The following is a 14,451-nucleotide window of genomic DNA, read 5'->3' on the forward strand; positions in this document are numbered from 1 at the left end:
GCCTCTGACAACTGCACATACAGTAAGTAAACACGTACGCATAAGTGATCTCAAACTGTTGTTTCTTCAATGTTTATCTCAATTGGAAAAATAAGTAAACACGTCCGAATAAGCCATCTCAAACTGTTGTTTCTTCAATGGAAAAATCACACAATAATAGCCTACCACAATTGTGTTTTATTTTCGTTTTCACAGTAACACCTAATAGATAAAACCCCAAAAAGTTGCTTGCAGATGAAAATGATGAAGTTATTTTGCTGAAAGGAAGAACAGAAAAATAAATGAGAGCCACCAAAATATATTTAAAGCATGAACGAGAGTCACCGAATATTTAAAGGGGTTTCCTCAAGCTATCTTCTCAACATCGGGAATCGATTACAAAAACCCTCTCACTATAATTACAGTGGCAATTCTCAGAAAAAATTGGAGCCTGAACGACAGCCACAAAATATTTAGAATGGGGTTTTCTCGGCTACCTCTACTTCACGAATCAATCACGAAGACCCTGGAAAATTCTAATTGCGTGCTCAAAAAATTTACAGAATTATGATATGAAAAGAATCAAAAATGAATGAAAATTACCCCAGCCGTAGAGAATGGGACCAGTGATGCTGGAAAAGCCGCCATTGATTTGAGGTACCAGACAAAATAGCCATTGATTTGAGCCTCTGACGCCAACTAAAATGTAAAGCCCGCGTTAAAATATTGCACCAGCTGGAGATTAACAACAAGATTGAATAGAATAAAACATCTCCTAGCTACAATCTCAGCCCCTGTCCTTTCCTTTCCCATACATTAAGAAAAGGGAATATGCTAGCTACAATCTCAGCCCGTGTCCTTTCCCATACATTAAGGAAAGGGAATATGCTACCTAATAGATTATGTAATCAAGGATTAAATCATAAAAATGAAAGGTTGGATCAGGAGTGGTCAAGAATCAAAGTAAGAATTATCAGATTTATACATGAAGAAATTGGAAGAAAATATAAGACTCTTATAGAGGGTGCCTTTGATAGTGGGTTGAAAGTTACTAATTAAAATGAGGGCAGAACAATTAATACAACTGCAATCAAGATATGATTTGCTAGATGTGTGGAAGAGTATGGAGGCAAGGTTTCTATATGCATAGGATTCTAGGGAAGGACAACCCACTCTACGCACATACTTAAGGTGCCAACAAATAATAATCATGTATGAATCAAGGTGGAAAATGGAGTATAATGGTATTGGTTGGAAGAATGACAATGAGGAACGATGCCCTACAATTTATATACCAGTTAGAAGACCTCCCTTTGCACAAACCTTATGGGAAGTTACTATGTGAACTTACTATTCCTCAGAGAGCAAATGTAAGAAAAAGGTGATTCAATGTTTGTTGGGGAATGGAAATAGCCTTGCATGCAAGGTTGGTGCTCATTCTCAATTGGAAGCTTGCAACTCATTCGCAATTGGAAGCTTGCAAGTGTAGAATATTGGCACTACAAACAAAAAAAGAAAAAAGAAAAAAGGAAGTGTTACAAGTTTATAAAAAAAGTGTTACAAGTTTATAATTTTTCTTGTTTCTACCCAGAACTTTTTGTAGTTGTAAATGTGATGATATCAGTGTTATCTGGGCCTTGTTAATTTTGGTGGGGTTTCATTATATGGAATTCAAAGTTGTTCACGTTTAGTTGTTGGTTTAGTCTCCCCTTGGGCTCCATTTTTAGATTCCTTTCTTTCTAGTTTTATTGTGGTTTCGCTCTAGTTTTATAAATTTTCATTTCCCTTCGGGGGTTCCTCCCTGTGGTCTCCCTTCACACTCAGTGTCATTCCCACCCAACTTAGTTGTGTCACTCAATATCATTCAAATTACTCCATTGTTTCCTGTGTTTAGGTGGTTTTTAGTTTTGGGTTTGACAATATGGCCAGGCATCACCTTCTCAACGCCCCATTATGGAGAGATCTTCGGTTACCTGGGTCCCTCCCTTACCCCCAACTCCCATCCTATTGTGGGTGAAACTCGTGCACTGCATATTCCACAGTGGACAAATATAGAAGCATACAAAGAGCCATTTTTGAAGTGGAAGACTGGGTGCTGCAGAGTAGAAGATTTATTAGTGACAGAGATGTGGAAAGAGAAACCAGAGATTGGATCATTGATGTGGATAGCTCTATTAACACTGGCTCCTCCTCTTATATGCAACAAAGCAAATACAATAATGGGAAGAGTGCTCACTAAAAAGCTACCCAACAACAATAGTTGATAATTTGTATGGCTGAAATAGTGGAGAAGGTAGACGAAATGGACAAGAAATCACAATGCTTGCAAATGCATTGGGGAATTATGCTAATTCATCCTTTGACAATGAAAGTGAATAGTAACCACCTTTCCAGGTAGACCCTCCTCTTAAAATATGATCAAGCTAGTCTGTCATTTGAAGAGAAGCACAATTTAGGGAGTTGTTATATTTATGTTTATCAATTCATACTTCATGTTAGTTTAAAGTTTGAAAGCCTGTGATTATCTACAACACTTTTAATAGTAAAATTTTGAACTTATGTCACTGGTTTGGTCTCCTTAGTGATAGACCGGTAACAATTTTTTTTGCTACATATATTTACTTAGTAGTAACATAAAAGACCTTACTATACCAAAAAAAGATATACATTCATTTTAATTTCATGTTTATTAAGTAATTATATAAAGACTTTAACTAATTAACTTAGCCCATTAAAGAAGTTACGTTCTTCTATATAAGAAACAATGATTGCTAATAATTATCATAATAAACTAAAGAGTAACTTAACAAGTGAAGAAAGAACATACATGTCCCAAATAATCATTGAAAACGAGGTAATTAAAGTAGCATGCAATTCTTAGAATTATTGAAAAAATCTCAATTAATATATTGAATTTTGTTATATATAAACATACTCTGGTTGTTATCTGTCAATGGATGTTGATTCATCACCCTTATTCAAGGAAAATCAGGGCCCCTAGAATAACTTGTTGGTGGTCCATAAGGGGGCAGACTTTCACTCATTTACTCCTACGAGAGGCCTTAATATGTTTCCTTACCTAGAGAAAGAAAAACAAACTCTTAGCCAAACAAAAATAATTTTAAAATATACATACTTATTTTCAATTAATTAAATTTTAATTTAATAAAAACATAAATTTCAATAAATAAAAGATAATTTAATTTTAAAATTTAAAAAATATGAGGAATTTTAATATATTAAAAATTAATTTAAATTAAAAAATAAATAATTTAATTTTAAAATTTAAAAAATATGTGGAATTTTAATATATTAAAAATTAATTTAAATTAAAAAATAAATAGCCTTCTATCGTAAAGCTGAGGAACTTAATGCAGAGTACATTGCCAAAGCTACCGCATCTGATTTCTCACTATAGGATCTTGGGAAAAGCATTCGAACAGCAAGCCCTCTCTTTTTGGCCAAACTTTTAAAATATAATATATTAAATTTGATTTCTCAATATAGGATCTTGGGAAAAGCATTCGAACATCAAGTCTTGTCTTTTTGGCCAAACTTATAAAATATAATACATTAAATTTATTGATCCCTTGTCTTTCTGGCTTAACTTGTAATTTTTTTTATTATATTAAAAAAACATTAAAATAAACCATTCAATTTTAAAAATATAATATTACTGTAATATTCTTATCCATCATAATATTACTGTAATATTCTTATGCATCGAAGTTAATCAATACTAGTGCAATATTCTTTGTGCATCGAAGTTAATAAATCCTGCTTTAGTTGTACTTGAAATTAAAAATTAATATATTTTTATTATAATTAATTAATTTTTAAATTATTTTAGAATAAAAATAATAACAAATTTTTAATATAATTAATTTATTAGTTTTGTTTTCGAAAATTTCTATTATAAAGATTTTATTATTTTAAAGTCCTTTTGTCTTAAAATCTGTATTAAGCATTCAGTGAAAATAACAAAATATATTTTAAAAATAATGATTTTGCATCTAAAACAGGGTCAGAGATCTTGTACCTACCTCTCACTGATTAGGATGAGCGCGTATCAAAACTTCACTCGCAACGTACAAGCGATGTAGTACAACGGGTTGCCTCTTCAATGTCATTTAACTGTAATAATCACATATAACAATAAGTTTTATTTTCATTTTCATTTTGATAGGAACCCTCACTATATAAAACTGTCCCTTGAAGATGAAAATAAAAAGTAAATTTTATTGAGAAAAAGAAAATGACAGCTAAACTGCTCTCTGTATCTTGAATAGATTAAAAAAAGCTTTTTCATGTTATTTTAGAAAATTATAATCGGAGGTCTCTTTTTACATTCTAAAATTATGAAAATTTTGAATTAATTAACAAAAAAATCAAATAAAAATGAAAAATACCCGACTAAAATGGACTGATCGGACGACGTCTGACCAGCCCCATTGATTTGAGATTAAAGGCAGAGGCCTGCATTAAAATATTGTACAAAACACTTTCCTCGAGCGGATAAAAGATTACTCTATCGCGATTTTGGGTCATTTCAACACCGCAACAAATTAATCACATAATCAGTTTGTTTTTGAAGTAGAAGATGGGACAATAAACTGTATAGCCATTGCATTATAAACCACAATACAGGTAAGAAATCAAGAAATACCTAAATTATAAAAGATTGTCTCCACGTATCTGGTAAGAAATCCCTAAATGATAAAAAATCGTTAGTACCAATAATTCAATGTAAATAACATTACCTAAACCACCTTTCAAGAGCAAACCTCAGGGCCTTTGCAGGAATGATGTAGCATGCCTCAGGCTCTACATGCCTTTGCAGGAGTGATGCATTATGCCTTGTCCAGTTCCGTTAATCTGAAGCCATCTCTCCGTTTCACCCTTGTCTTACTCTTGATTTCTTGAAAAAGATGAAGTAGAGAGACACAAGTAAAAAAATCCCTAAATGATAAAAATAGTTTGCCCCAACGATTCAATGTAAAGAGCAAAACTCAACTCTTCATGCCTTTGCAGGCGTGATGCACCATGCCTTGTTCTGTTCCTCAATTTGAAGTCGCCTTTCCGTTTTACCCTTGATTTCTTGAACTATATAAAGTAGATAGGCACAAGTAAGAAATGGAGTTGTCTATAATGCGATTTTTTGGAGATTCCGGTGACGGAATCCGGCTGAAGAAATTGAGGTTAAATCTTGATTTGTTGCAGTTAAAATGGTTTTTTAACTGTATATTTGGATTCAGCACACTGGAAAACCCCTGGTACGCTTTGATTATGCAGAAACTAACTATCAAACATGCCATTCCAATAAATTGCTGCCGGATTTTGACCTGAAAGACCCGCCGAACCAACAATTCAATGAAAATAGCATTACCTAAGTCATCTTTCAAGAGCAAACCTCTGTTTTACCCTTTATTTTTTGAACTAGATGAAGTAGACAGCCACAAGTAAGAAATCCCTAAATGATAAAAAAATATCGTCTGTACGAAAAATTCAATGTATTCAATGTAAATAGCATTACCTAAGCCATCTTTCAAGAGCAACCTCAGGTTCTTCATGCCTTTGCCGGAGTGATGTAGCATGCCTTGTCCTGTTCCCTGAATTTGAAGCCATCACTCCGTTTTACCTTCATTTTACCCTTGATTTCTTAAACTAAATGTAGTAACATTTTGAAAGCAGAGGTACCTGAATCATTTGCTTGGGATGGAATTCGATAAACTGTCTCACAAAGATGCCATCATCTACTTTATCAATTATTTCATTCAACTCTAATTTATCAATTATTTGCTTGCGTTCCGTTTTGAGATGTCTCTGAATCGCTCCAAGCATCTGAGGGTTTCATCACATTAGCTCTATGTTTGTTGAGTTCATTTTCGTTTGCGATGCCCCCAATAGGGTCAGGTAATTATATATTTCCCAGTTCGTTCACTATTTCCTCTCTATTTAGAACACTGGCTTCATCTTCGTCCTGCATTTTCAAGCATTCAGCAACTAGAGACGTTTTCTTTTTGGAAATGACTGGTGTAACACCTAAGTTTCTTCTATTGCCTTTTTGGAGAAAAATATGGTTGGGGGCTCATTGGAAAATTCATCCGCTGAGATTAGGTATGCTTCATTGACATGATTTTTCTTTAATGCCATGCCTTGAGATGCCAGCCCCCAACAAATTCAGAATCCTTGTTCATCACTTCAGTTTTTGCCATAAATGCGTGCGAGCTGCGTAACCGGAACCTTTTAAAACACAACCCAATACTTGTATATAATGGTCTTCTTAAAAGTCGTTTAAGAGGTGCAGCTTTCAGTAAGTAAATGGCAGTGTTTCCAACCGTTCTATGGTATATGGATGGCTGTAAACATGGTTAGCAGCTTTAGGCTTTTGCCTTTCCTTTAGCTGCCGCTGTAAATAAGATAATGAGAGTGTAGGTGAAAGAGCAGGGCATTCATCCTTCTCATGTTCTTTTCGGCTTCCTATAAATAAATATTGAATCTAACGATGCTATAAAGGGAAATATAGAAATCTAATGATGCAATAAGCATCATGCATGATGCTGTAAGATAACTGGCATTTCCCACGCTGGATAAACACCAGTCCCAGCAACTATTAAATGACATATTTAAAAATAGGAATATCATTTTTTCTTTATGGTTAATTCTATTAGAAATAATATAATCATTATTAACAAATTGTAATTTAAATTATTGATTAATTTTATTTTTATTTTATTAAATGATTAATATAAAATATAATTATTAATAATAATATTTATTATTATTTTTAAATTATTAAATAATTGATATAAAATATAATTAATAATAATAATATTTATTATTATTTATTTGGCCTAGAATAAATGGTGATTGGATATTTTTGGATTTTTTTTTTTAATTTAAAATTTAAAGGTTATTTCAAAACTTGCTCAACTTGTAAACAAATAATATAATAATAATAATACTATTTATTATTAAATTAATCATTAAATTTAATTTAATTTTATGAAAAAAATATATATTTAATTAAAATTATAATTATTAATCATGATGATGTATATTTATTATTCATAATAATATAAATATTTGTAGTCTAATTGGTTGGAATTTTTGACTTTTTGGAGTGTTTTGTGTGAAATTTGTTGACAATTTCTTAGAATGAAATATTTGAGCTCTATTATCTACATATCTCAAGTGTCATAAAAAATTTATGCCTTCAAAAATGTATTTTAAACAATAAAAATAAACAATATTACTTCATATAAATATAATATGGCTCTCACATCAGGTTCGGATATCAGGTGCACACATTCCTTATCTTTTTCTTTTTAATACGTATTTGCTCATATAATGTCAAGTATGAATACTTCACCACAGTTACCAAAGATTACCAAGGACAGACCTAGCATAGTTACTCTACAAGGCCTCTATGAGTATATAGAGTCTTTAGAGAAACGCAGAGAAGAAAGAGAAGCCAAGCTACAAAAAGAGTTAGAAACCGTGCTGGAAAACAAATTTGCATCTCTTGAAAACACTATCCAGAAACAAATAGAAAATAAAATAGAACTACTGGAGAATAAAATGGAGGCAATAGAGACTAGATTGCATGTTATAGAAAAACAAAACCAAGATACTAACCAACCATCCCAGCAAGGAGACGCTGATACCTTAGAGGGTCTTAAAATGAAAGACATGATTAAAGAATTACAAGAAAAAGTTAATAGCCGCCTCACCGTAAATAGTGTGGTAGATAAGTTAGATATTAAACCAATTAAAGACGAAATGAAAAAACTAATAGAATTAGACCACGAACGTAACAAAAGGACCTTAAACCTTATAATCTTCAGTTTAAAAGAGGAAGAAGATGAGGATACTTTAGCCTTAGTCCAGACAGAATTACATAATAGATTACAAATTGAAACAGCGTGTCTCACAGAAGCAACAAGGTTGGGGAAATTAACCGAGAATAAAGGAAGATTAATCCGCATAAAGGTGAGCTCTACTGATCATAAGCACAACATACTTAGTAAAACCTCAAGTCTAAAAGGAACGAGAATATTCATAAATGAAGATCTCATCCCAGAAGATCAAGCAGAATTAAGAAAGGAGCTTCAAAAGGTAAAAGAAGCTAGAAAGGAAGGAAAATGGGCAATAATTAGAAATAGAAAAGCCTTTATTCGGGACAAAAACCAAAAGGATAGTAATCAATAGCAATTAAACATGCTCCGGATCCTTTCTTGGAACTGTCGGGGCTTCCCATGGAACAAAGGCCCCAAGCTAAGTTGGATCTCAAATGATGTTGATATTATTTTGCTTGTTGAAACTTGGGAGCACGAAGAATCTAAGGTCCCTAACATAGATGGCTTTACGCTATGGTCTACATGGAACAAGCGATCCTCCCGTAGAGGCATTGGGGGAATAGCTTGTTACATTAAGAAAAACATCTCCCCCTATGTTAGGCTTTATAAAAACGACCTTACAACCAATTTAGTTGGATAGAGATCAGAGACATTAATAATAAAAAGTCCTACATAGCAATATGTTATTCCCCCCCCATTAATTCTAACTTCTATAAGAAGAAGAATCTAGATAAAACTAACCCTTACAATAGTTTAGAGAACGATATTTCTAACCTAAGGAATGATGGTAATATCCTTTTAATAGGTGACTTCAATGCCCGAACTTCAAGTAACCAAGCTATTGTTTTAAGCAATCGTTCCAACCCTAATCCTCTTTGGTTAGACGAAGACCCTACCCTGGCTAGTAGGTACAAAAGGAGCTCTGAAGACCTCGGGGAAAATTTGTTTGGGTCAGAGCTTGTCAAGCTCTGTAGTGCTCAGGATCTCATAATTTGCAACGGTCTAAAAAAGTGGCCCAATTCCAGCAAGATGACCTGCATCCATGGACTTGGTAGCAGCGTAGTAGACTACGTTATTTCCGATCTTCCTTTATACAACGAAATGATAAACTTTGACATCTTAAACGACCACGAGCCTGACTCCGATCATAGGCCTTTACTTATAACCCTCAATTTTGTCATGCATAGAGTTCCCATAGAAAATAATACTTACAACCAAAAGAACTTAATATTTGATAAAAATAAAAAGGACCTCTTTCTAAATGAATTAAAAACTAACTTGCCTCCTTTATCTAGTATAGATAACATAGAAGACCTATATCATAATTTTACTACAACCCTCTCATATTCTATTAAAAAGTTCTCAATTGAAGTCTCAAATAATAAAAGAAATAGCAAAAACAATCCTTGGTATGACAAAGATTGTAAGAATGCGAGGAGAGCAATTAAGGAAGCTGTTGATGATTCTCTTAAAATGGACAAGATAAGAATATACAAAGCCCTAATTAAAAGGAAAAAGAGACAGTACATCCGTCAAAGACAGGAGAATCTCTTACACCTCTCTAAGGTAGCTCCTAAAAAATTTTGGAGGCAGATTCTGACTAGGAAGACTAAGGATAATAATAAAATTGCTCTTCACGATTGGAATTCTTATCTTAAAAAGCTTTATGAATCTCCTAATGCCACGGATAATTTGGAAACCCTGCTCACAACGAAAGAAGTCTTCTCTTTAGAAGACATTAAGTTTGGAGTTAATCGCCTCGCGAATGGGAAAGCTAAGGACATTGAAGGTTACCAGGCAGAAATCTTAAAAATTGGAGGCCCTGTCCTCATCCCCCACATCCACAAGCTTTTCAATCAAGCTGTTAAGCAAGGGTTCCCTAAACCTTGGACTGAGAGCCTCATTATCCCTATTTTTAAAAGTGGAGATACAAATAACCCCTCTAATTATCGAACAATTATGATCAGCCCTCTCTTAGCCAAATTATATGGTAGTATTCTGGAAAAAAAGTTAAGCATATGGCTTGAAAGTGAAGATAAGCGGGCTAAAGGCCAAGCAGGTTTCAGAAGGCATCACTCAACAACAGACCACCTTGTTACGCTAAGGATCATTGCGGAGGAATGTCGTAATGATAAATCCAATTTATTCTGCTGCTTTGTAGACTTTAGAAAGGCTTTCGATACGGTTCCTAGATACAACCTTTGGAATAGGTTAGAAGAGCTAAAGGTTCCTCTTGAGTTAAGAGCTGCGGCTATAAGGCTATACGAGAATGTAATTGCCAAGCTAAAGAACAATGAGGGGTGGTCAAAAGATATTAAGTGTAACATCGGAGTTAAACAAGGTTGCCCCCTCTCCCCTACTCTATTTGGCATTTACATCGATAAGTTCGAAGGTTATTTAGAAGAAGCAGGATGTGGTGGCACAATCTTAGCTGGGATAGTCATTATCCTTCTTCTCTATGCTGACGATATTGTTCTTCTGGCAAGGTGCCCTTCTGATCTTGATAAGCAACTCAAGCTTCTTAAGGATTTCTGCTCTACCATGGGTATGACTGTTAACACAGACAAAACAAAAGTTATGATTATCAAATCTAAAAAGGACACTTGCGCTAATTTTACGTATGACAATAATAAATTGGAAGAAGTGTATTCTTACAAGTACCTAGGAATTGATATCCATCACAAGCTCAACTGGAACCATAGCATTGAGAAAAGGATCAATGGGGGATGGAAAGCTTATTTTGGTCTTGAAAATAACTGTAAAATAGCAAACCTCGTAATGTGGGATAAAAAGAAGTTCCTCTTTGAAACTTTAGTCACTCCTGTTATCTTATATGGCTGTGAAGTTTGGGGCTGCAACATCTCCAGAGAATCATGGAGAAAGATTGAGCAAATCCAGAAGCGTTTTATAACTTATAACCTGAAAATTAAAAGTAATACACCCTATCCTATTCTCCTTATAGAAGCGGGTCTTTCTTCTATTGAGAGCCTAGCTATGCTCAGGTTTCTGATGTACAAGCACAAGCTCAATAACATAGACAATCATAGACTTCCTAAGCTAGCTTTAAATTCTAGCCAAAACCACCTAAGGCTTAACCGAGGATGGCATAAGGACACAAGGGCCTGGTTAAACTATTGGGAGATCAATGAGAATGATGCTTTGCAAAACATAAATAACATTAAAGATATTGTTACTTCTAAGTTCAAAGAAAAATTGTGGTGTGAGAAAGATTTAGCGTCTAAAAGAAAATTAAGTTATTATAAGAAGGTCATCAACCCCACCCTTGAAGATCAAAAGTATCTCTCTATTCTAACTAGCTCAAATAAGAAAATTAATATAGCAAAGATTAGAACGAATTCTCATGAGCTCCATAGTGAGACTGGCCGCTGGGTAGTTCCTAAAACGCCATGGATAGAAAGGATCTGCCATATTTGTGAGAATAAGAGCATCGAGGATGAAAACCACTTCCTCTTAGAGTGCCCGGCATACAACCACATTAGATCTCAATTTCACAACCTTTGTTACAATACTGACCTTTCTAGCCTTTTACAATGCCAAAATTATAGTGAACTCGGGAGGCTTCTCTCCAAGCTTTTTGAGCATCGGAATAAAATCTTAAATCAAAATAAATAATTTGTCTTTTTAGGTCCGATAGATCATTATTTGGTCTCAGTGGACGTTAACAACCATCATCATCATCATCAATATATTTAAATTTATGTTTATTAAATAATTAAAATGAATTAATAAATAAATTTATATATATATATATATATATATATATGTGAAAATTAAACTATTAAAATAATAATTTTTTAATAAAAATAACTCATATAAGATATAATTATTAATTATTATTATAAATGAAAATAATATACAATTCATTATATGCTTGAAAAAAATCAAAATATAGAAATATTTTTAATGAGGGGCATGGGAAAATGGCATCTAATGCCTAAGAGAAACAGAGGCACAGGCAGGGATGGAATTTGACGGACAAATTGTTAGTTATTAGTTGATTTGCTTGTCAAATACAGTCAATTTTTTTTAAAACCTTTAAAACCTTTACGATTCTTTGTTGAAATTGTGAAAATAGGTGAGAGGTATGAAAATGACAATGAATCTGTTTTGAAATTCCAACCCTAGGACTGGGTAAAAGGCATAATGCCAAAAGAAAAAATAATATCTATATATATATATATATATATATATATAAAGCAAAAATGGTAAATATATATATGTAAAATTTAAATTTGGTATACAGAGAATTTTAATCACTCTTATTATATATTCAACCTAAATACAATTAACTAATTAATTTTATATTTAAATAAATTAAAAATTAAAATACAACTAAATTAATCAATTATAATTCTAATATAATTTCAGAAAACAAATATATATATAAATATAATCTCAATCTATATGAATAATAAAAATAATTTAATCTAAATTAATTTTACTCTAATTTAGCCCAAATTGTTGCCCAATTTAATGATGTAGCATCCTATAGACAGCTACAGGTTGTGTACTTACATAACTAAAAAAAATTAACCCCAAGTGTGCTCCAATTTCATGAATTCGCAGAGCGTAGACAAGTACAGGTTGCTTGCGTGTTTGACCAAAAGCGCAGTGAATGCCTCTGACAACTGCACATACAGCAAGTAAACACGTAAGAATAAGTGATCTCAAACGGTTGTTTCTTCAATGTTATCTCAATTGGAAAAATAAGTAAACACGTCCGAAATAAGCCATCTCAACCTGTTGTTTCTTCAATGTTATCTCAGTTGGAAAAATCACACAATAATAGCATACCACAATTGTGTTTCATTTTCATTTACACAGTAACGCCTAAAAGATAAAACCCCAAAAAATTGCGTGAGAAGAAGTAATTTTGCTGAAAAGAAGAATTGAAACATAAATTAGAGCCACCAAAATATATTTAAAAGAGGGTTTTCTTAGTTACCTCCTCAAGTCCTCTTTGCATCGAGAATCCTTCTGAATATTACCGTGAAAATTCTCAGCAAGAATTAAAGCATGAACGAGAGTCACCGAATAGTTAAAGCGGTTTCCCCAGCCCCTCTTTCCATCTGGAATCGATTACAAAATCCCTGTCACTATAATTACAGTTGAAATTCTCAGTAAAAATTGGAGCCTGAACGACAGCCACCAAATATTTAGAATGGGGTTTTCTCGGTTACCTTTACATCACGAATGAATCACAATCATTTTCTCGGTTACCTTTACATCACGAATGAATCACAATCATTTTCTCGGTTACCTTTACATCACGAATGAATCACAATCAATCACGAAGACCCTGGAAAATTCTAATTGCATGTTCAAAAAATTTACAGAATTATGTTATGAAAAGAATCAAACATGAATGAAAATACCCCACCCGTAAAGAATGGGACCAGTGATGCTGGAAAAGCAGCCATTGATTTGAGGTGCCAGACAAAACAGCCATTGATTTGAGGTTGCTAGGCCAAACAAAATGTAAAGCCCGCGTTAAAATATTGCGCAGAACACTTCCAACGATGCTATAAAGGCAATGGACTCTATATTGTTTATCGGTCATCTCAATAACACCACCGTGTATTAGTCACATAACCTGTGTGCTTTTATAGCGGAAGATGGGACAATGAGATATACAACAACTGCATTAAACCCCTGCATTGTTAAGAAAATGCTGAAAGCAGAAAAATAAATTATGATTTCGCATTTCAGGGGTAAATTGTGATTTCGCATTTCATACAGGGTTAGAGATCGTGTACCTACCTGGAATTGGAATTGGAGCAGAAACAACATCGTGTACCTACTTGGAATTGGAATGGAGCAGAAACAACAGACACCAAATATTTAAAATTGACTTCCTCCGCTGCCTCCTCAACTGCTCTCTACATTCCGAATCAACCAAAAAAAACTATAAAATTTTCATAGTTCAGTTTTTCATTCTGAAACTATAAAATTTTGAATTCATCAAAGAAAAATTTGACAGATTTATGAATTAAACGAATAATACCCAACGAAACGAAAGGATCCCACTGCCATTGGTTTGAGATTCAAAGGCGGAGGTTGTAAGAAGCTTGCGTTAAAATATTGCACAAAACACTTTTCGAAATGCGACCAAGAGAATAGGTTCTATTGTAATTTCTAAGTCATCTCACTGATAACACGGCCTCTGATTAATCACATAACTTTTTTTTCCGGAAGGAAAAGCACGATAGTTTGGCAGTTCATATCAGGAGATTAATCACATAACTTGCATGCGTTTGGTAGAAAATGGAAGAATAAACTACACAACCAGCGCAGGTACAAGTAAAAAAATCCCTAAATGGTACAAGTAAAAATTCCCTAAATTATAAAAGAGATGGTCTCCACGGCAAAGGTAATAAATCCCTTAAAATAGTTACCAGAAATTCAATGCGAATGGCATTGCCTAACTCACCTTTCTAACTTCTGCTTAAATCTATAACAAAGCCCGAGGCTGTGCATGCTTTTGCAGGAGTGATGTAGCATACCCTATTATGTTCTCTAATTTTGAAGTCATTTCTCCATTTTAACCCTTGATTTCTTAAACTAGATGAAGTAGACATTTTCAAAGTCGAAA

Source organism: Pinus tabuliformis, chromosome 6, assembly GCF_031772625.1.
Source record: "Pinus tabuliformis cultivar Carrire ecotype Pingquan chromosome 6, CPIR1, whole genome shotgun sequence".
Lineage (NCBI taxonomy): Eukaryota > Viridiplantae > Streptophyta > Pinopsida > Pinales > Pinaceae > Pinus > Pinus tabuliformis.